At 40.9% G+C, this 24,347-nt stretch overlaps 1 protein-coding gene across 2 annotated transcripts in view; it reads left to right on the top strand.

The window, feature by feature from the left end:
• Window positions 1–24,347, top strand: part of def6a (DEF6 guanine nucleotide exchange factor a) — a 140,204-nt gene that overhangs the window by 83,407 nt on the left and 32,450 nt on the right. The gene's annotated exons all lie outside the window — the stretch shown is intronic.

Genomic DNA, 24,347 nt, shown 5'->3' with positions numbered 1-24,347 from the left:
TGGCACTTTCTCCCATCTGCATGAATCTCTTGTGTAAACATGTCTAGATTCACTGAGGGCAGCCATTTTATTCATAGTACAGCTAGCTGCTCAAAAGCCACACGTCAGAAGCTAATGCCACAACATTTCAACATTTGCTGTCAACAGAAAAATAGTGCCATTTAAATGAATGCTTTTCATTTGTAGCAGTAGGCTTGCTCTTAATTCTATAATCTGTGTTCAGTAAAAGGTTTATTTTGCAAGAGGGCTTGTTTCACCTTAATTCAAAGATGCTTATGTCAAGTTATAAGCATCAATAAAAGAAATTTGCAGTTTTAAAATGTGTTTCTCTGCAATTCCTACTAGTTTGGTATCAGTATATTTCAATCAATTCAAAGGTATTTCAGAGTATGCTTCTAGAGACCTAACAGTTCAGAATGTTTTGTTATCATTCACTGATATAGTTGGAGAAGGTTTCAATGTGTTTAAATTTTGTCTGGCTTTCGTCATCAATGGTGAAGCTACTGACCTCAAGGATAGCTGCTGTAAAGATCTGACAGACTCTGGCGTAGATTTCACCTTTTCCAATTTTACCTTTTAATGTGTAACAGAAATCAGGATTACTGAAGGTCCAACAAATGAAGTCGTCAAGCAGGATAAATCAGCAATTGCATTGACGTAACCCAGGAAGTAAAATGCACTGACTATTCTTTTTTATAAATTTTGCAGACAGCAAAGGAGAGATTGAAACATGTGTTGTAGAAGCTGAAATTCAATAAGAATACTAGTGACTGCAATTTTTATCATGATAAAATGTAATTATAAAATTAATTTTTCAGAATCAGAGGTGGTTCGGCAGCAGCAACACTTTTGTGTTCTGCTATAATCCCAACTGGACCTCATCAACAAAGCATAAGTTTTCAGGGATTTTATTAGCTGTACTGCAGGGTTAAAAATAAAGTTCTCATCAGATTAGTAATTTCTAAAGATTTACTTCTGCGGGGGTTCCCGAAGTGAATTGCTAACAGCAACCTGTGGATTTCTGTGGCTAACTGTGTGTGTGTGTGTCTGTGTGTGTGTGTCTGTGTGTGTGTGTCTGTGTGTGTGTGTCTGTGTGTGTGTGTCTGTGTGTGTGTGTCTGTGTGTGTGTGTCTGTGTGGTGGAAGTTGCTGTAAGATTCTCAGTGGTGGAGCATGCTTCACTTTCTTCATCATTACAAATCCAGACCAACTTAATTTTCCACAGCCAAATGGTCTTGATGTTTGACTTCTTCAGATCAGTACTAATGACTTCTAGAAGATGAATGCTGCCACATATAGAAGTACCCGGTTTCTAGTCAAGGAAAAATAAGGATGCTGTTGATTGTTAATTCTGGAAAGTGAGCTGACTCAACTTGTGAAATTGCTTCTTGTGTAGCATCGGAGATTTAATACATATAAGATGTACGTTGGGTGGCAGAAAGGATTAGTCAGATGATTTCGTGCATACCATAACTTAAGCTGTTTGAATTGGAATTATAACTTTGTGATTATGTTGTGAATATCATACACCAGAACAAATGTTCTCGGCTCCTGTAAATTTTAGATCATTTGTTTTGGGAGGAGTGTTTTGCATGTGTCAAATTATGCTTCCATGTTGTTAAACAAATCTAGATTTCATGTATTCTAGTCATGTTTTCTGTGAACCTTGTGGTAGAAGGCAAATAGCATCTTGACTGTGCTACTTTCAGGTTCCTGCTTCTTCGTGCCATAAATATTTTCTCTTACTGTTGTGTTATTGCCCATCCCTAATCAGCCCTATTGCTATGGATCTGAAGGCCAGACCAGGTAATCTTGACCAACTTAGGAACATAAGTTGATGCAGGAAAAGGCCATTGGGCCCCTCAAGCATGCCTTGCCATTCAATAAGATCATGGCTGATCTGTCCCAGGCCTCAATTCTTCTTTTGTGCCGACTCCTCATCGCCCTCACTTCTCAATATTTCAAAAATCTATCTATTTCCTTTTGAAATACTTTGTGATCTAGCCTCCACAGCTCTTTATGATAGAGAATTTCAAACATTCACTACCCTGTGGAAGATGAAATTCTTTCATGTTCTGTTATTCTATAACTATATCCCGTTATTCTATAACTATATCCCTTTTTCTTTGAGATTTGCCTCATGAGTGGAAATGTCTTCTCAACATTTTACCCTCTCAAGCCCAACAGAACTTGTATATGTCAATAAGATCACTCTTCTAATGAAGAGAGGCCTAACCTGCTTAGCCACTCTTCTCCAAAGCAATTACTTGTCCAGTGACAATACTACTACACCCACCATCTCCCCGTATTCTTTATCTCCAAGCCTGGGTGAAACATTTGTTGTCACCAATTATAAAAAAAAAACTGAGGTTATCTTTCTACAATAGGCATGTGCAGAAAGTTTCTGTTGCATCAACAGTAGCACTTGTTGACGACGTTAAATTCCTTGTGTAAAAGTCACCAGAAAGTCCCAGTCTGCGCGGGCAGTTCTCATGACGCATGTTAATACTGTGAGGCTTTGAACTTTTAACACATGTAACTTGAAAAATGATCCTGTTGTGTTCGAGAGTTAATGTTAATTTTTCGATTGTAGTCTTTCAGAACTAAGTGTAGCAGTATGAGAATCAATGGAAACGAGTCAATTTCATAGAATTGTAAGCAAATCTCTGGGATAGTGACTGTCTCCTGGTTTTAAAAAAAACCCCTCTCTTCTGATCAATGCTGAGAGCAGCTGTGAAAGGCTTTGTCAGGCGATAAACTGGTCCTCTCCGATGCAAGGAAAGAAATACTGGTAGAACAGCATTTGGGAGAATTGGAAAATTCATCATTGTTAATATAAACTGTTGCTGAAGCAAACTAGAATAGAGGTACTGGATGACTGAAAAGAAAACTGCCTCAGCTCAAAGTTGTAAGGTGGTTGTTGTACAGAATATTTATTCTAATTTATGTACCATCAGAATGTATTTGATTTCAATTTGCTTAATATCATTCATGTTAACAGTATTGTTATAAAGTTTTTTACAAACAAGGTGGATGGTATTGATTAAAGTTTATATAAAAAGGAATTGCTGGGATGTGGTTTGTTGAAAGATGAGGAAATAGAGTTATATGATGGTATAAACTGGTAAATAAACTAACTGCTTAGAAATGAAGTTGTGTTTCAATTCATCTGTCTGACTTGGGATTTGGTTAACAATTGTAACATTACTTTATGATACTCTAATCTCTGAAAACCACAGTAAGCGCATGAAAGAGAAATATTCTCTTTTTTATTCATTGTAATCAATTTAAAAATAAAAAATGTTTCAGGCTATCAAGGAGACTACTGCCTGATGGTTGAAAATACCAGGCATGTGATGAAATAAAGTCAGGATAGCGAGTACCTGCAAATACATAAAATGGCATAATGTTCCAGTTATTTTAAACTGATTTACTACATTTGGAAATAACAAGATTTGTTTTATTGTAGAAGGTGCTTTTTTTTTTAAACGGCGGGGGATTGTGTTGGTTAGCTCAGTTGGCAATGCAGCTGGTTTGCAATGCTGATTGATGCCAACAGCATCAATTTGAGTACCAGCTGAGGTTATCATTAAAAGCCCCACCTTCTCAAACATGGCCCCCACCTGAGGCATGATGACTCTCCGGTTAAACCATCAATTGCCTCTCTCTAATGAGAGTGGTCCTCTGGGACTACAGCAAGTTTGTCCTTTACTGACTTGATGTCTGAAAATCTTTTAAGTCCGCAGAGTTCACTGCTGCTTCACAGATTGTGCTACCTTGACTAAAGATTTTCCAGATTGAGATTTAAAGCACATTAATGTTGTCAATATCATTGCCTCCTACAAAAATCTAAACTCATTTGGGACACTGTAGCTTTACATCTTTTGGAAATGAACTTCAAAGCTACAGAAATGAGAGTCAGTTTTATTTTAGTTCATACGCATTTGTGATACGCAGGATGAAACTTCCCCTCTGCATGAAGTGCACCGAAATTATCAAGCTGCTGCATGTACCTCAGTTCTCAACTTTGTTAGCCAAAGCTCACTGTTCAAAGTTTCACCAGAACATTAATAATTCATAACTTTGGCGGATCTCTGCTACCTTTCTAGTGCTACATAAGAGAGTACATAAACAAAATTTGTAGAATTTGAGGAGATCTTTCAGACAGAAGGTCTTCTTCAATCCCCTACAGTTTGCCTACCGACAGAACAGTCTCTCAGAGGATGCCATATCCCCAGCCCTGTACTCATCCTGGAACATCTGGACCACAAAGACACCTACGTCACACTCCTGCTCATTGACTGCAGCGCTGCCTTCAACACCATTATCTCTCCCCCCCCCCCCCCCCCCCCCCAAAAGACTGATCTCAAAACTGCATGACCTTGGTCTTGGCTCCACCCTCTGCAACTGGATCCTCAGCTTTCTGCCCCATAGGCCTCAATCGGAGAGGATAGGTAACTGCCCCTCCTCCACAATAACACTCAACACTACAGCTCCCCAAGGATGTGTCCTCAGCCCCCTACTGTACTCCCTATACACCTTCGACTGTGTTGCAAAATTCTGAATGTATGCCATCTACAAGTTCACTTATGACACCACTACAGTGGGAAGGATATCTAACGATGATGAGTCAAAATGCAGAAGGGAGATTAGAAGGCTTGGTGACGAGGTGCAATGAAAACAATCTGTCTCTCAATGTCAGCAAAACTAAAGAACTGAACATCGACTTCAGAAAGAAAAGAGGAAAACATGCCCCCATCTATGTCAATGGAACTGAAGTTGAGAGGGTGCAAAGCTCAGACTGTTAATAACCAACAACATGTCCTGGACTTCCAACGTAAATACGACAGTCAAGAAGGCATGACAACGCCTCTTCTTCCACAGGCAGCTCAGGAAATTTGGCATGTCAGTAAGGTACCTCACCAACTTCTACAGGTACACCACTGAAAGCATATTGTTTGGGTGCATAATGGCCTGGTATGTCAAATGCTCTGCCCAGGACTGTAAGAAACTACAGAAGGTAGTGTACACTGCCCAGACGTCATGGAAACCAACCTTCCATCCACGGACTCCATTTACACAGCTTGCTTCCATGGAGAGGCTACAAACATTATCAAAGACCCATTGCACCCTGATAATGATCTCCTACAACCTCTTCCATCAGACAGAAGATACAGGAGCCTGAACACATGCAACAGCAGGCTCAGAAACCAGCTTTTTTCTGGCTGTTATCAGACTGTTTAATAGACTCCAGCCTCAAACAATGTAAACCGCAATGTAATCTGTATGCCTCTGTGTCTTTTTGATCTGTACATCCTTTCATAAGGGTAAGATTATGGTCTAGTTAGTAGTAATGGTGACTGGAGACGATGCTGGTGTGCAGAAATAAGCTGTGAGGAATGAAGCAAGTTCAGGAGGGGACAGGATGTTTTTCATTCACTGGATGAGGGTGTAACTGGCTATGCCCAGCATTTATTGCCCATCCATAATTGCCCAGAGGGCAGTTAAGAGTCAGCCTCATTGCTGTGTGTCTTGAGTTGTATGTAGGCCACAACAGGTAAGGACAACAGTTTCCTTTCCTAAAGGACACTAGTGAACGAGATAGAGTTTTTCCAACAATTGACAATGGATGCATAATCATTACTAGACTCCTAATTTAGATCTTGTTTCCTTGAATTCAAATTCCACCATCTGGTGTTGTGGGATTCAAACCTGCGCCCCCAGAACATTATCTGGGCCTCAGGATTAACAGTAGTATTACCAATAGGCCATTGGTTCTGCTTTAGGAGGAGGCTCAGTTCAATTTCGTGCATCCCATACCCCCTATTTAGCTGAATAATTGCCCAGTTGTGCTTAGTTTTGTTTCCATCAGGACCACCCAGCTCCAGACCTCATTACAGACTCCAACCAAACAGGGACCAAAAATCTAGATTGCAGAGGAGAGAGAAGATTGACCGACTGCCCTTGATATCAAGGTAGCGTTTCCCTGACCAAGAATTCATAATGCAATTGAAGTCAGTGAGAATTTGAGGAGATCTCTCCACAAGCTGTCACTTGACCTAATATAAAGGAAGGTGGTTCTAATCATTGGATATTAATTATCTGAGCCCCTATTTGTAGGATAGCGTCTTAGCCTCAACCATCTTCAGCTGCTTCATCACTGACCTTTCTTTCAGCATAAAGTCAGAAGTGAGGATGTTCAGTTCACCATTCGCAAACATTGATGCAATTGCAGGCCACATGCAGCAAGACCTGGATAACGTTGAAACTTGGGCTGATAAGTGGCAAATAACATTCATGCCAGACGACTGCCTGTAAATGAGCATGTCCAATAAGACAGAATCTAGTCCTTTTCCTTGACATTTAGTGGTGTTAACCATAACTGAGGCACCCACTGTCAACATCCTGAGAATGACCATTGATCAGAAACCTAACTGGACCAATACAAATTAGGATTGGATATTCGCTTCAATCAGTGGAGTTCAAACAATACAGGAAAAGCTTAATATCATCCAGGGCTTTGCAGCTTGTTCATTCATCACTACATTCATCTCCTTCAATATTCATTCTTTCCATCATTGGTTATCTGCAATGTGTAACATCTGCAAAATACATTGCAGCAACTTGATCAGGCTGCATTGATGGCACCATCTAAACCCCTCTGCCTGTATTACCAAGCGAGAAAGGGCAATTGGCGCATTGAGGTTGTCCTCCAATTCACATACCATCCTGCGCAAATCCTGGAACTCCCTTCCTAATAACACTGTGGATGTATCTACACTTTACGGACGGCATTGGTTCAACAAAGGGTTCACTACTGCCACTTTGAGGATAATGAAGGATTGGCAATAAATGCTGGGCTTGCCAGCACCATCAGCATCCTACAAGTGAATTTTTAAAATAGGCCAGCGATTGTTTCTGGAGTCAAGATTCAAAACACCTAGGAAGCAAATGGGCTAATTTTGGTTTTGTTCCATTTAACTGCCATCCGCATCCACTGCTCCCTAGCCTTAAAGGATAGGGTCTTTAAAGATGAGAGAAAGTGCTTTAGGAAGCTGCAGAGGAATTTAGAATCTATGGTCAATAATGGTTCTCTGTCAGCTACCAGCAAAGTTCCTGGCTCCCAATATACAAACGTGCATTCAAAGTATTAGATCAGAATTTGTAGTTGAAATAATGAGGAGGCTACACACTGTTATCTTCTGTTATTAATGGGAAAATGAGACAGCAACTTCCAGCATTCGCATGTCCATCTATAAACCCAGCAATCTGGAATTTCCTGTCAGAAGTCACCACTCCTCCATGGAATCAATACACGGTTATAAAACATTATCACCTTGGCATATTTTATTGGCTTGATAGTTGCCAAACAATCTCTCTGGCTGTGAAAATTTTACTTTATAAATGTAGTGTATTCCCGAAAAAAATTAATTAGTGTTGGAGAATTTTACTCTTCTATTATTTTTGCACTTTCTCTCTTAACTCCTATTCTCATGCATCAATCCCAACTTTTATTTTGCTTTACATGCACAATTTAAATCTAATTATTACTTCCTGCTTCAGATCCTATGTGTCTTAGTGAGAATTCTTCAATCTGATTGGGTTGAAGAGCGCAGCAGGCCAAGCAGCATCTCAGGAGCACAAAAGCTGACGTTTCGGGCCAAGACCCTTCATCAGAGAGGGGGATGGGGTGAGGGTTCTGGAATAGATAGGGAGAGAGGGGGAGGTGGACCGAAGATGGAGTGAAAAGAAGATAGGTAGGGAGGTGATAGGTCAGTCCAGGGAAGACGGACAGGTCAAGGAGGTGGGATGAGTTTCGTAGGTAGGAGATGGAGGTGCGGCTTGAGGTGGGAGGAAGGGATTGGTGAGAGGAAGAACAGGTTAGGGAGGCAGAGACAGGCTGGGCTGGTTTTGGGATGCAGTGGGGGAAGGGGACGAACTGGGCTGGTTTTGGGATGCGGTGGAAGAAGGGGAGATTTTGAAGCTTGTGAAGTCCACATTGATACCATTGGGCTGCAGGGTTCCCAAGCGGAATGTGAGTTGCTGTTCCTGAAATCTTCAGGTGGCATCATTGTGGCACTGCAGGAGGCCCATGATGGACATGTCATCTAAAGAATGGGAGGGGGAGTGGAAATGGTTTGCGACTGGGAGGCGCAGTTGTTTATTGTGAACCGAGCGGAGGTGTTCCGCAATGCAGTCCCCAAGCCTCCGCTTGGTTTCCCCAATGTAGAGGAAGCCACACCGGGTACAATGGATACAGTATACCACATTGTCAGATGTGCAGGTGAACCTCTGCTTAATATGGAAAGTCATCTTGGGGCCGGGATGGGGGTGAGGGAGGAGGTGTGGGGGCAGGTGTAGCACTTTCTGCGGTTGCAGGGGAAGGTGGTGAGATGCTGCTTGGCCTGCTGTGTTCATTCAGCTTCACACTTTATTATCTTGGATTCTCCAGCATCTGCAGTTCCCATTACCTCTGGGTTGAAGAGCTGCTCTGTTTCTTGATCTCACTGATATCCTGTAGAGGGCACTGTGCTGGAGTCTCCATCCAAATCCATAAAACTTTTCCATTCACCAATGACTGTCAATCCAGGCCAATGGCTGAAGCTGCTCCAGCTGTCTCAAAGGTACTGTTAAAAGAAATAATGTCCTACCTGACTGTGGGACTGTGCTAAATGTGTAATGGAAGATCAACTTCACAAAACTGGCCAAGGAAGTTGCAGACGAATAAAGCCAGCTGTCTGATCAGAAATAGAATGATATAGGATCTTGAAAAGTAGCTGGGACGTCATGTCATGGCTGTACAAGACATTGGTGAGGCCACAATTGGAGTACTTCAATCAATTCTGGTTGCCCTGCAATAGGAAGGATGTTATTAAACTGTAGAGAGTGCGAGAAGGGATTTACAAGGATATTACCAAGACTAGAGGGTTTGTGTTATGCGAGGCTAGATACGCTAGGACATTTTTTTTTCCCCTGGAATGTAGGAGGCTGAGAGTTGACTTTTGTTTGAGGTTTGTAGAATTATGAGAGGCATAGGTAAGGTAAATAGCCAAGGTCTTTTTTCCAGAGTAACGTAATCCAAAACTAGAGGGTGTGGGTGAGAGGGGAAAGATATTAAAAGGGATTTGAGGGGCAACTTTTTCACACGGTGATGCATTTGTGAAATAAAATGCCAGAGGATGTGATAGAGGCAATCACAGTTACGGCATATAAAAGACATTTGGACATGGATAGGAAAGGTTGAGAGGGATATGGGCCAAACACAAGCAAATGGGACTATTTAAGTTTCGCAAACCAGGTTGGCATGGATCAGTTGGGCTGTATGGCTTTCTGACTCTTAAAGTCTTTCTGCCAAAATATAATCAGAGTCTGCTTTGTTTTGTGATGCCCTTGTAGCCATCATGGGAATGTGAATAGATTCCTTTCATGTTTGGAAAATGCCTTCTTTTTGTTGCAGCAGGATTGAAGCTGTAATGAGGAATGTCAAAATTCTACTGTATTTTCAGCAAAGAAGAACTGTTTTGCACTTGCATTTGCTTACAGGTCATTTATGGAAAAGTATATTTTTGAAATTTAAAATAAAGTCCTGTGAAGTAAGATCTGATGAAAATCTCACTGCACACTGTGCCAGTAATATAATTTTTCTTTGTTAAAAGTAAACACTGTTCAATTTGTGATATCTGGGATGCTTTCATCTTCAAGCTCCGAAAATACTTTGATTTGATTCTTTAAGACTGACGTTTGTGACAAATGTGTACACTAGGGAGTGGTATTGAAGGCAAAATAAACCATGATAATTGAATATTATGGCTTTCTTATCCTTGTATAGTTCCTCTGGTGTGTGTCTTCATTCTCAGTGGTCAGCAATTATCACTGTGCATTTTCAGACATGTTTAGAGATTGCTAGATCCGAATATTGTCACTAGTTTGACTATTTGGGTTTGATTAAGGCCACCCTAGCTGATCTGCATTCTGTTCACTCATTTACGTTAAAAGTCAATGGCAGCAGTTCAAAGAGCTAAGCATGTCAGCAATATATAATAAAACTTTCCTATCACGTTGCAGTAGATCACTGGGTAGCACTCGTGCCTGAGTTTTGATGTTTGTTCCTGACAGTGTGAGATGTGATTCACTTGTGCTGACATGTCTGAATTGCATTCCTTCATCTTGGGAATGCTGCCATTTTACACAACCCTCACCTCCTGGGACTCTGATATTCTCTCCAAACCACCTCTCACCATCGCCTTCAAAAACCTCCAGACTTACTCTCCAAATATGCCCTTGATCCCAGTGTTCCACTTCTAAAATATTTGTCCTGCTTGATCCATCTTACTTTTTGTAAATAAGACATAAATAAACTTCTTCAGTGTTAATAATGAGAGAGATTCTGGTTAAAATTTCTAGTGTGAAATTTTCAGTTAGAAAAAGAAGAATGAGAAGGAAAGTACTGGAGGTGACTTAGAGGTAGATCAATCACTAGGGCTGGATGAATTGTATCCTAGGCTGTTAAATGAAGGAACTGGTAGGTCCACTGAAGATTATTTTCCACCCTCACTGGGTTCAGGTGAGGTATCAAGGGTTTGGAAGTCCACAGTTGTCATGCCATGATTCAAAAAAGGAGCAAAGGATAATTATTTGGCTGGTCAGCCTGACCTGTCAAATTACTAAAATCAGTACCGAGAGATCGAAAAGTACAGATTAATAATGGACAAGCAGTGTGATTTTTATTTTCAATGGAAAAGGTCTCACTGATTTGAATTAGTTTTGTTGTCTCTTGTACTCAGATGAATGCAGTGAAAACTTTACAAGTCACCACTTACGGCACTATCTTAGGTACAAAAGTGCCTAAGTACAGATTCTTCAGTACAAGTTCTTAGGAAAGACAATTTTTTTTAAAAAAATAAAGAAATAAGAAGTTCAGCTTTAAAAATGGGACAAATTTGTTTGGGACAGTAGCTTTTCATAGAAATCTACAAGCACAAAAAAAGGCCTGTGCCCACACTTTGGAAAATCTGTCTGACAATGAATTCTTACGTTAAATTCACTGCTGAAACAGTTAGAACATTGGAATTGCTACAATTCCTATGCATAAATTTGGAAGCATTATTATTGATACCTGACTGTGAACAAAGTTCCAGTTCCTGTTATGCATTCTTATAGTACTTTTTATAGGCTTAAATTGTGAATTTTATAACAATAAACGCTTGCAGGACCAACATCTAAAACTCGCTCCTGCAAAAGCAGCTGCTGGAAATCGGACTTGCCCATTTTTGTCCGTGCGGTGTTTATTTCTCCATTGTACCATGTGAGGAAGTACTCTGTTGTATATGTTGCTATTTCTTTAATCAGCTCCACTAATATCTACTGCAGTAATGATGAGTAATCATGGTGAGTTCATTGTTGTGGAACATTACGCGGTGTAGTTTGGCACCAGGCTCAATGATTTATAATTGGCATTGGCAGGAATTGACATATGCCTTCAGCTTGAATTCACCATCACTAGGGAGATAGTCATACAGCATGGAAACAGATGCTTCGGTCCAAGCAGTCAGTGCCAACCATGCTCCCAAGTTAAACTTGTCCCTCCTGCCTGCGCTTGGTCCACATCCCCATTAATGAACTTATCCAAATTTCTTTTAAATATTGATATTCTGAAGCTCCACCCATGGTTGAGTGGAAAAGTTCAAGCACATCGTCTAGGCTGATACTTCAGTACCATACTAAGTGCTGAACTCATGGAAGTGATATCATCTGGATGAGCAGTTAAACTGCGGGCTCAGCTGGGTCTTGGCTGGATCTAGAGGATTCCATGGCACTATTTAAAGAAGAGCCGTTGGAGTTCTAACAAAGACCTGGCCAATACCCTTCAATCAACACCTAAAATTAGTAGTTTGTCTAATTGATGTTTGTGCAGCTACTATGTGCATATTTGTTAGATGCTCAATTTACAAATTATCTGTCACTGTTCATGATGAAATATTTCCTGGCAATCTATATTATCGCCATGACATCTGTGCAAAACCATTTTGTTTAGAAAGCACAAAGAAGGTCACGAACACTGCTGTATCAATTTTTCTTTTTAAGGGAACTATAGTGGACTATCAATGTTAACTTTGCTTCTCTTTCACCATGGATGCTGCTGGAATGGCTGAGTTTCTCCAGCATTCTCTGCTTTTGTTTCTTTCTTTCAGGAAATTTAATCACTTCAGAATTATGTCTGCATTTTTCGATGGCTGATTGTAACATAGATTGTGTGGGAACATGTTTCACACCTTCCCCTGTTGTGGGATTGTCTAGAAATTTGCATTGACCGGAAAAAGAATGTTGACTTTTCTATGAAGCAACCTGAATAGTTGATTCCCTTCTGACACAGTGAGGATATCTAGAACTATAAAATCAGTTTTCTAACACGCATAAAGAACATTATCAGTTTTAAAGGAGGAACAGATGTCTTTATCTACAACTGTTGATATAAGCATTAAACACTTGGCTTTCTACAAAACTAATTGGACTTTTTTTAACTAAAGACTCAAGAAAGGGATTGCTGTTGGTCCCGTAACAAACAACAACTAGCAGTAATGTTTTTAGAACATTTAGGACAATGCTAGATTCTTGTGCATCCATGTTCCTATTTCTGCACTATTGGCAGCCATGTCTTCAATCAGCATCAGGTACTCTGAGCAACTGTTCCTAAACCTCAAGATAAGGACAGTTTCTGATGAAGGGTCTAGGCCCGAAACATCAGCCTTTCTGCTCCTATGATGCTGCTTGGCCTGCTGTGTTCATCCAGCTCTGCACCTTGTCTCGGATTCTCCAGCATCTGCAGTTCCTATTATCTCTTCCTAAACCTTGCTGCCTCTTCACTTCCCCTTCACACTTTAAGAGCCTCCTTTAAAAACTATTCCTTTGTTAAAGCTTTTGACCATTCCTTCAAATATTGTTTTCTTTGGCTGATTGTCTGTCTGTCTGTCTGTCTGTCTTGGTAAAGTCTCCTCAGATGATTTTCTACATTGAATGTCCTCTACATGTTGGCAGTTAGGTTTTGCTTAGTGAAACTAGAAATACAATTTTATCTAAATTGTCTTTACTTCTTGCAACCTGGCTCTACATTGCATTGCAGTTTCATTTTATTTGAGGTATCAACGTGCTGGGACAGATCTCATACTCAGCATTTTGTCCAAGACCTAATCTTAGCAATGTGCTTTTCCTTCGGCAGTCTATCCAAATGATTTTGTGCAGGGTTTTGATTTGTTACAACAAAAACTAATTAAACTCCTCAGAGATGAGATGCTACATCCTCCACCAATCTTAAAAGGCATGTGACCCGATCTCAGCTTCTCTTCCAATGCATTGCTATTACTAAAAGATCCTTTGTGATAATCCTGCTTTTAGAAAACATGCATTATTTTGTTGTATTATGTTTAGTATATGTAACTTAGTTCATTTTTAAGACATAAATATTAAATGATAGTTATTCCAATCAGAACTGGTCAATTGGAGGTCAGACTGACTTCTTTGTACTTTAAAGGGTTTATCCTGAATGATTAAAGGAAGGTAGTGACTCAGTGATGACGCTGGGTTAATAGTTCAAAGGCTCACACTAACGCTGTGGCCATAGTGGCTGTTGGTGGAATCGAAATTAGATTAATAATTCTGGAATTGAAATTTGGTCTCCATGATGATGTCTGTGAAGCTATCAATTGTTGCAAACACCCATTTTGCTGTGTTCATCCAGCTTCACACTTCTGTTATCTTGGATTCTCCAGCATCCACAGTTCCCATTATTCTTTGGAGAAGGAAATCTGATGTCCTTACCCTAATATTCTTTGGAGAAGGAAATCTGATGTCCTTACCTGGTCTGGCCTACATGTGATTCCAGACCCACAGTAATGTGGATGACTCTCAATTGCCCTCTGAAAATGGGCCAGAAAACTATTGGATTCAAGGTTCAATTAGGGATGGGCAACAAGTACTTGACAATGCCCATATTCTATCTAAAAATAAAGAAAAATACTTAAGTCAGGAATTTGGAAATGTTAGAGAAACTTATGCAAGTAGCATTGTGATACTTGTACCTTGATGGATATATCTCAAACATTTGATTTGTATTCCTGCAAGGTGTTTTTTTCAGTAGCTGGTTCCATCATACTATCATGAGTGGGGTTAGAAAGAGAAGCAAACATGTAAAGAGACAAATGGTGAGAGGGAGAAAGACAACGGTTCAAGCTGGACAAAGGGAGAAGAGGACAAAACGCTGGAGCGAATAAGCGAGAGAGAAGCATAAGCAACTAGTGAGAAATTAGTATTGGTGCAAGGCAGAGTTTGTATTGGCCTGTGATGTGCTTTTGTGGTTTGTTCTGGGAAGCGGGCAGCTTTGCTTAACTCTGAGGACTCTGCTTCTGGGGGGTACATGTGAGAGTCAGTGAATTGAATTGGGTTTTGTACTGATTGTAGTTATTAAATTGCTGTTTATTATAAAAAGTCATGAAATTGTACAAAAACTTTGGTTCGAAATTACTTGTTTCAATGACACTTCTGCTGATTCAGTATTAACATGGTATTTCTCATACTTTAGAAACACCATGAGTGATTTTTTTTTAAATTCAAACTTCAACCATCCAAATCCATCTATCCTTGCCCCCACATCTCCTCCCTCACCCCTATCCCAGGCCCCAAGATGACATTCCACATTAAGCAGAGGTTCACCTGCACATCTGCCAATGTGGTATACTGCATCCACTGTACCCGGTGCGGCTTCCTCTACATTGGGGAAACCAAGCGGAGGCTTGGGGACCGCTTTGCAGAACACCTCCGCTCAGTTCGCAACAAACAACTGCACCTCCCAGTCGCAAACCATTTCCACTCCCCCTCCCATTCTCTAGATGACGTGTCCGTTATGGGCCTCCTGCATTGCCACAATGATGCCACCCGAAGGTTGCAGGAACAGCAACTCACATTCCGCCTGGGAACCCTGCAGCCATATGGTATCAATGTGGACTTCACCAGTTTCAAAATTTCCCCTTCCCCTACTGCATCCCTAAACCAGCCTAGTTCGTCCCCTCCCCCCACTGCACCACACAACCAGCCCAGCTCTTTCCCCCCCCCCCCCCCCCCCCCACCCACTGCATCCCAAAACCAGTCCAACCTGTCTCTGCCTCCCTAACCGGTTCTTCCTCTCGCCCATCCCTTCCTCCCACCCCAAGCCACACCCCCAGCTACCTACTAACCTCATCCCACCTCCTTGACCTGTCCGTCTTCCCTGGACTGACCTATCCCCTCCCTACCTCCCCACCTATACTCTCTCCACCTATCTTCTTTACTCTCCATCTTCGGTCCGCCTCCCCCTCTCTCCCTATTTATTCCAGTTCCCTCTCCCCATCCCCCTCTCTGATGAAGGGTCTAGGCCCGAAACGTCAGCTTTTGTGCTCCCGAGATGCTGCTTGGCCTGCTGCGTTCATCCAGCTTCACATTTTATTATCTTGGAATTCTCCAGCATCTGCAGTTCCCAAATTCTCTCATATCCTTTTTATGTTCTTGTTTTATAAATTGATATTCATCTCACTATAGGTAAAGTCAAGTATATTATTTTGGATTTGGAGAAGTCGACTCAACTAATTTAACTTAAGTAGCATTTGCAGTGGATAACGGTCAACATCAAGTGTCATGATTAGGCATCATGAGCTGTCAGAGGATTGAATGTCATGTGATCGAATGTCACGCAATCACATTTCTAGGAACTGGTCAGTCAAACCACAGTTAACGACTCCACTGCCAGGTAACTTGACCTTCTGCTCACCTGCCCACTTCCCCCTCACTCTGGCATTGTGTTAGTCCAAAATATCTGCATGTTTGGTTGCAGCAGGGCATTGCATTTGTACTGTGCTTTAAACAAATACTGCCTGCTTAAATCACTTGACCTTTGTTTCCCCCATCAAGATCATAGCTTCTGGGTTTTCCCCAGAATTCTTAAGAGCAGAATTCTCAAGATGACTTCCTTGTAAACTTCAAGTTCACTGACCATTTATCATTACCAACATAGTGATGATAGTTACATTATGACCACAATGCATGCACCTGCACAAAAAGTTTTTGAGACATTCCAAAAGTTGGAATGGGGAATTACAGTTTTCATTCAATTTCAGTCCTCTGCCTCCAATTCACACATGCTGCCACAGCAGATGGGGGGAATACTGAATTTTTGTCATTAAGATAGCATTTTCCGCGAGTTGCATCAGTTGCTTTGAGATCATTGAGATTAAAATGAACTGGTTATATAAGACACTGATTATACTTCAGCTGGAATATTGTGTACAGTTCTGGACATCACACCATAGGAGGGATGTAAATGTGCTGGAGAGAGTGCAGAAGATGTTTTATGAGAATGGTTTCAGGGATGAGGCACTTCAGTGATAAGAAATAGATTGAAAATATTGGGTAACAAAGTGTGAAGCTGGATGAACACAGCAGGCCAGGCAGCATCTCAGGAGCTGAGATGCTGTTTGGCCTGCTGTGTTCATCCAGCTTCACACTTTGTTATCTTGGATTCTCCAGCATCTGCAGTTCCCACTATTTTTGAAAATATTGGGACTGTTTTCCGTGGAGAGAAGATTTGATAGAGTCATGACAGGTCCGGATGGAGTCGATCAGGAAAAACTATCTTTTGTAGTGGATTGAGATCCAGACAGCATAGTTTTGAAGTGATTTACAAAAGAAGCAAATATGAGGTGAGAGAAACATTTTCTTCCAGCGAGTACTCAGGGTCTGGAATACACTGCCTGGGAGTGTGGTGGAGCCAAATTCAATTGAGGCATTCGAAAAGGTATTGGATGATTATTTCTTAAAAAAAACCCAGACAGGGTTACCTTGATCAGGCACAAAGTTAAATGTTCAGAGATCCTGTGCAGATACAACCACATGGTCTTATTATTCTGCTCTACAGTAATCCCGTGATTCTGTGAAGTCATAACCTTATTGAAATTGCAAAGTGGATTAAAAGAACTGAATGGCCTACTCTTGCACCAAATTAGTATGTATATGTGCACGGACCAAGCCTTGGGTAATCATATGTACTAAAGGTCAAAGTCCCCAACAGATTATAATTTTGCTTTGTGTATCTCTGTGTGAGATGGGCAATACGCTCAATTTAATGTACACTGAATAACGCTGTGATTCACTTTGAGGATTGTGTCCAAAAATCTTCAAGGCAGGTCATTTCAGTACTGAGTGAGTGCTGAACTGTCAGGGGTGCTATCTTTCTGATCAAACATGGACCTAAGGTCCTATTTCCCTACTCAGGAGGATTCCATGGCACTATTTTGAGGAAGAGCATGGTAGTTTTGTATGTTTCGTGGCCAAACCTATCCCTCAATCAAAATGAGAGACAACAGATTTTCTGGTCATTACCACATTGCTGTTTGTGAGTTTTTATTAAGCACACACCAGCCACTGTGTTTCTGACATTACAGCAGTAATTATATCTCAGAAGTACTGTAAAGGCCAGGTGGTCATGAAAGGCAAGCTTTTCTATCTCCACGTTTAGTTTCAATTCACCTCCAGAATTCTAATCTGTATCATCTGGAAGGAAGATATCATGTTGAAATAGGCAACATATTTCCTTTGTGTGAACTGTGGCAACAAATGGATGTTATACATTTACTAAACAGAATAATCTAGAATTGCAACCGTATTTGCAACTGTTTACTCTTTAGCCTAACTCTGTGCTGTGTATGTCTGCTGCTCGCAGCACAGGGGTGTCATGTTACTTATGTAATGCTGCCAACTAGAAGGTGGGCATGCTTATTGAATGCATGTTCTTCAGTGACAAAATAAGTAACATTTAATGTTTAATTTACAAGTACCATAAAGTTCATTACAGTTCTATTGGTTTTATCACTGTTTATATGTCTTCACTTTATTAAAGTAATTCTGAAAAACAACTGCGTTTTGAACATTTTGATCCTGGAGTAAAATTCTTTGTTTGCGCATACATGTGGTTTCCTGTGCTGCTTTAAAAAAATGGTATGCATATCTTTTTGCATGGCTTCCGACTTGAGATTTGCCGAAGCTAGTAACGACAGCCAGGCTCAGATGGTTTGACACTTGCCGCTGAGTCATGAGATTCCAGGTTTGCGTCTCAATTGAGGTCTTGTGCAGAAAAAAGTCAAAAGTTAACAGTCCAGAGCACTGCTGAGAGAGTGCTGCACTGACAGGTGTGCTGGGTTTTGGATATGACATTAAACTGTGACCCAGTCTGAACTCTTGAATGTAAGTAAAAGATTCCATGGCACTACTTCAGAGAAGAGCAGGGGAATGTCCTTCTATCTTGGACAATATTTATTCCTCAAATCAGGTTTATTATTGCATTGCTGTTTGCAGGAGCTTGCTTCATGCAAATTTGGTTGCTGCATTCCTTACGATATATCCGTGACTACAGTTCAAAAGTACAGTAAAATGCTTTAGGACACCAATGGCGATGAAAGGTGCTACATAAATGTAAGTCTTCTTTCTTGTTTTGTCACACTTGACTCCTGTTGATCTTGCTGATTTATGTTGGAGTACTCTACCATACTGGTACTACAGAGACACATCCTACTGCTTCAGCCAAGGGACCATTCTGAATATATCAACCCAAATACTAGATAGGTCGGTAGTTTGTAAATGGCAGTTTGACAGATAGCGCCGGTCAGTCTGATCCTCCCTTTACCCCACAGCACATGTTTGCTTTTAGTATCAGGGCCCATTAGAGATGGGGGACCTTAGCTGGTTTATCTCCAGTCCCCCACAACCCAAAGGCAGAAACCAAAGGAACTCGGGTTTCCAGATTGAAATGGGGAGCCTCATCTATCAGCTGACTATACCAGGAGAGTGTGAATGTAACTCTCCGCCTTCCACCTGGACTTGAGAAATCAGCCTGGAGTTTTGACTTTAGTAACAGCTTGGCAGTGATTAGCAAAGGTCCATAGATACCAGGGTCTACAGCTTTGACTCTTTGGCCCATACAGCTTAATCATACCAGCAGCGGCATTGAGACATAGTTTTTGACTGGAAGAAGGAAGTTTGTTTAGCCCAATTAGCTCTGTCTAGTAGCTTAGCCTATTATTCATCAAATCCCTCTGCCTTCCTCATATCGCTATTGAGCGAAAAATCTATAATCAATATCATTCATTTCTTTTACATACGGCACGTGTAATGTTTTGGAGAACAACAATATTTGTCAGTGGGATTTCCAGATAGCTTTTTTTTTAAACAGTGCAGTACAGGCCTTTCGGCCCTCGATGAATTTAAGGAATTGAGGAATTTAAGGAGTTTACGGAATTTCTAAATGCATTTAGAGGATTTTCATAACTTACTCAAAATCAAAGGTACTTTTAAAGGTTGTGAAAATGATTTGCAGTGTTTCAAATTTTGACATGAACTTTTGGAGATCCAAGCCCTGTTTTCTCACTTTACTTTGGATTTGAACCAGTTTTTTACTTTTTGAAATACATGCGGAAATTGGTTGTGTTGTAACCAGCTGAGATCTCGAGTTAATGCAGCTCCCTGAAACCACACTTCCTGTAGCTGTTGAGGCACTTCCTTTGCTACTAAAAAATACTTTAAAACTTTAATCTGGCTGTTGTTATTGTTTAATTATTTACATGCATGCGCCTGTTTGATTGAAGTTTTAATGGCCAGGCTTGGCTTGATTAAATGACAATTAACTTTCACACTGTATATTAAATGTCAGGCAATCTCCAACAGGAGCATCTAACCACTTCTTCTAAATAGAAGTCATATGACACCAGGTTATAATCCCAACTGTTCAATTGAAATCAAAAGCTTTCAGAGCGTAGCCCCTTTACTTCACCTGACAAAAGGGGCTATGGTCCGAAAACTTGTGATTTCAAATAAACCTGTTGGGACTATAACCTGCTGTCGTGTGATTTCTGACCTCGTCCAACCCAGTCTAAGACTGGCACTTCTACATCACCTCTTCCGACGTGATGCAAAAAAATTCTTGTTCCTATCTTCAACATGATTTTAGTTAGTACCTTCCTCAATTTGCCTTTAGAAATTCTTGCTTTTTAATAGCTGTTCATAATTATAATCCTCCAAACTTGTCAAGGGATATACCTGAAACATGAATCTTTCTGTGCTGTCCACAGGTGCAGACTGACCTACTGAGGTTAAAAGTTTATGTTCCTTAGATTACTTACAAAGCATAGAAGAGAAACTACCCTTTTGCACAGTCTGTGCTGGTATTTACAACCAGCTTTAACTGACTCCTGTCTTCTCTCATCTAAATGTATCATTGTATCCGTTTATTTCTTTCTCCCTAAAATGCTTATCTAACTTCCCCTTGAGACAATCTATACAGCAGATTTCAACTACTTATTGTGGTAGGAAATTCCACATTCTCACCACTCTTTGGGTTTCAGAGGTTTGTTCCTAAATTCTCTGTTGGATTTCTTCTGAATCCAATAAAAATCATAAATGAGAACAGGTATCTAATGGCAACCATTGCGAATTGTTTAGAAACAAATGTGGTTCATGAATGTCCTTTATTGATGGAAATCTGCCATCCTTATCTGGTCGGGCATATGTGTGACTCCAGACTAAAGCAATATAATTGACTCTCAACTGCCTTCTGAACTGACCCTACCAAACCACTAAGGTCAAGGGGCAGTTGAGGACGGGGCAGTAGATGCTGGCACAGTGCAAGTTGTCAACTCTTTTATAGGAAGACGGTGTGTTAAAAGTGTGTGCTGGAGACTTTACTCACCAGCTGTCCAAAGATGCGATTGTTTTCATATACAGAGGTATAGATTGTCCCTGAGTGATGTATGTGAGCAATTAGGGTTTGCACTTATGTTTCCTGGAGAGTCTCAATTCTATCAAAATTCCTTCCTATCATATGATATCTCAGGTAATTTGTGGTTTTGCCCCCTTGAATGGTTTTTAATTATATCTTAGTCCTGTTTGAAGACACCACCAAGATGTATTCTCTCTGGCCTCTCCAGCGTTAGGCTTGAAAAAACACAGGTAGCTGTCTGCAGTGTTATCGCTAATCGCCAGAGCTGGAGTGGCAAAGGTATGTTTATGCCCACAAAAACAAGGGACACTGTTTCGTGGCAACTCCAACACAGTTCAACATTCCTTGTAGGCTGGCTGTCAGCAAAACTCTGTAGCTTACCAATACCTTGCCAGTCGGCCTTCCTGTCCTGTCACCCAAAAGGCAGTTCTTCAGTCAGATTACCAATTTGTTGCTTGTTGCCCAATCCAGTGCACAAGACCTCACCGCAACCAGTTTACACTGATTAACTGGAAAGATGTAAAAGCATGCTTACGCAGTTGAAAGTGACTAACACAATGCAAGAATAAGTAATAGATTGAATTGTATAGCTTTTAATTGTGTGTTTTGGCTTATAATACAATATCATTCTTGCACCGTTTGTCTGCATTAAAATGTGCTGTTGGGTGCATTGACTACGTTACAATGCTCAGGCTTTTGTATCTAGTTTTCCAGGGAATGGGCACATGATAAACTTCTTCGGTTTTGATCTCACAGCTTATAATGTGCCCCTGGTGCTTATTACAGCATATTCAGTTCTCTGTGCAGCTAAGAAGCAAGTACAAATAACAGAGATGTGGGCATTCTAAAATCACCTGTATGATAAGCCTGTATTTCACACTTCTATATACGAGGTATATTTTTATATGTTAGTAACAGTAGCAACAACTGAAACATATCCGAGCAACCAAACTAAAATATAAAACCATGACAAGACTAGTAGATTGAGTTCAAAAAATGTGAAACTGCTGAATCTCTAATATTTTTATGCATTATAATAGACTAACAATATACTTTCCATACGTACTGTGACTGAAATCAGAGGAAATATCTCCCCCAAGCAGTCTGTCTTTCCAGTCTGTTCCCTGGTAAGGTTGCTGTGAGAGTACACGTAGCCTTTGTGGGTTTTGAAGGACAAAGTGAGCCAGGGGTGCAATTTATGATTTGCTATCGGTAATTCCTCATGGCAAGTGCATTTGTGTGGACATAGGGGACATTCTTTGGGTACGGCACAAAGATGCATCCAACACTTGTGGAAATTCAGCACAGTACATTCAGCAAATGAGAGAAGCAGGAAGGCAGGGAGCAAGGGACCTCAGCCCAGATAAATCTCCACAGGGGATATAATGAGGGTGACAATGTGCAAATTTCCAAGATAGTATCAGTCTGCCAGGTAGTAGCATTTTCAATCAAGATGCCTCCATCGCACTGTTCTTGAGACTGGAATCAAAAACTTTCCCAATCTTTCAGAAATTCAGTCCTTATCTCACAGTCCATATGTACAGTTTTGTAATGAATGACAAAATGCGTTCCTGATTGATATTGAAACAATTTGCTCCTCAGAAAACACAGAAGCATCCTTCATTTCTTTGTTTATCCATTACCTTATAGAGAAAGGTACACCTTTACTTTCTGAAGCATCAATCAAAATGAAGGTTTTAACATTTGTAACATGAAGCTTTTTCTTTCGTTCATGGAATGTGAGCCTCTCTAGCAAAGTCAGTACTTGTTCTCCATTCCCACTCACATTTGAAATGGTGGTAAGCTCCCTTCCTGAATTGTAGTGATTGATATGGGATAGGGACCTTTGCTGTTAAGTAACGAGTTTCAGGATTTTGACCCAATAATGGTAAAGTAATGGTAGTTTACAGCAGGGTGTTTCCATGCATCTGCTGCCCTAGGCAATTATTCAGTTTCACCCCCAGAATCTCTCAAATTCTGAGTCTCCACCAAACATTTAACACAAATCTGCAATTTAGTTGAACGGTTAAGCCATGTTTCTGAATTCTGTTGCAATCCAAAAATATGACTTTACAATTTATTCTTGGTTGAAACATTAAATAATTGGTGAATGCATCAATTGTTGGCTGTCTTATTCAAGACTTCAAATTATGTAAACTTGTTACTTCCCTCACATTTTCTTTTGAAAATCTTTCTAGATTTTTCTTCCACAGTTTATAACTTTTAAAATCTACACATGGTGCCACCTTAATGACACATGGTAGACTAATTAGTAAAGTAAGATCACATGGGATTCAGGGCGAGCTTGACAATTGGATACAAAATTGCTTAATTGCAGGAGACAGAGTGACGCTGGAGGGTTCTTCTCCCGGTCCCTAATTTGAAAAATAATCTTATCCAGTGAAGTTGTAATAAATATTGGTTGACTAGAAGTAAACACGGATACAGGAGGTAGCAGGTTCCTGTGGAGCACAAACATCAGTGCAAACTAATGGTGGACCTCAACAGGTCTTGCAGCATCTGTGTAGAGAGAAACAGAGCTAATATTTTGAGCCCAACTGTTTTCTTTGTTCACTTGTGGGACACAGGCATCACTGGCTGGGCCAGCATTTATTCCTTGTCCCTTGAGATTTTGGTATAGAAACAACAGGCCATTGAGTCCACACCGACCTTCCAAAGAGCATCCCACCCAGACCCAACCCCATACCCTATCCCTGTAACCCTGCATTTCCCATGGCTAATCCACCTAGCCTTCATATCTTTTGGATTGTGGGAGGATACCAGAGCACCCAGAGGAAACCCACGCAGACAAAGGGAGAACGTGCAAACTCCTCACTGACAGTCGCCCGAGGGTGGAATCGAACATGGGGCCCTGGTACTGTGAAGCACCAGTGCTAACCACTGGACCACCATACTGCCCTGAACGTGGTGGTGGTGACCTGCCTACTTGAACTGCTGCAGTCCACCTGCTGCAGGTTAACCCACAATGCCCTTAAGTGAAGGAATTCCAGGACCTTGACCCAGCGACAGTGTAGGAAGTTGTGATATATTTCCAAGCCGAGATGGTGTGTGAATTGGAGGACATATCACATGTAGTGTTCCCATTTATCTGTGCCCTTGTCCTTCTAGATGGAAGTGGTCATGGGTTTGGAAAGTGCTGTCAGAGGACCTTTGGTGAATTTCTACAATGCATCTTGGAGATAGTCCCCACTGCTGCTACTGAGCATCGGTGGTAGAAAGAGTGGATGTTTGTGAATGTAGAGCCATTCAAGCAGGCTGCTTTATGCTGAATGGTGTCAAGCTTCTTGCATGTTGATAAAGATGCACCCATCCAGGCAAATGCGAAGTGTTCCATCATACTGCTGACTTGTACCTTATAGATTTTATAGAGGCTTTGGAGAGTCAGGGGGTGAGTTATATGCTGCATTATTCTTAGCCTCTGACCTGTGCTTGTAACCATTCTTCAAGAAGATTTTCTGTTTCTATTTCAGATTTTGATTGGGTGTGGCTGGGATGCTCTTCAAATGGTCAGTGCAAAGTCAATTGACTGAATGGCC

This window comes from Stegostoma tigrinum, chromosome 21 (genome assembly GCF_030684315.1).
Source record: "Stegostoma tigrinum isolate sSteTig4 chromosome 21, sSteTig4.hap1, whole genome shotgun sequence".
Classification (NCBI taxonomy): domain Eukaryota; kingdom Metazoa; phylum Chordata; class Chondrichthyes; order Orectolobiformes; family Stegostomatidae; genus Stegostoma; species Stegostoma tigrinum.
Note: the sequence above shows the minus strand (reverse complement) of the source record. Positions and strands in the feature narration are given on the sequence as shown.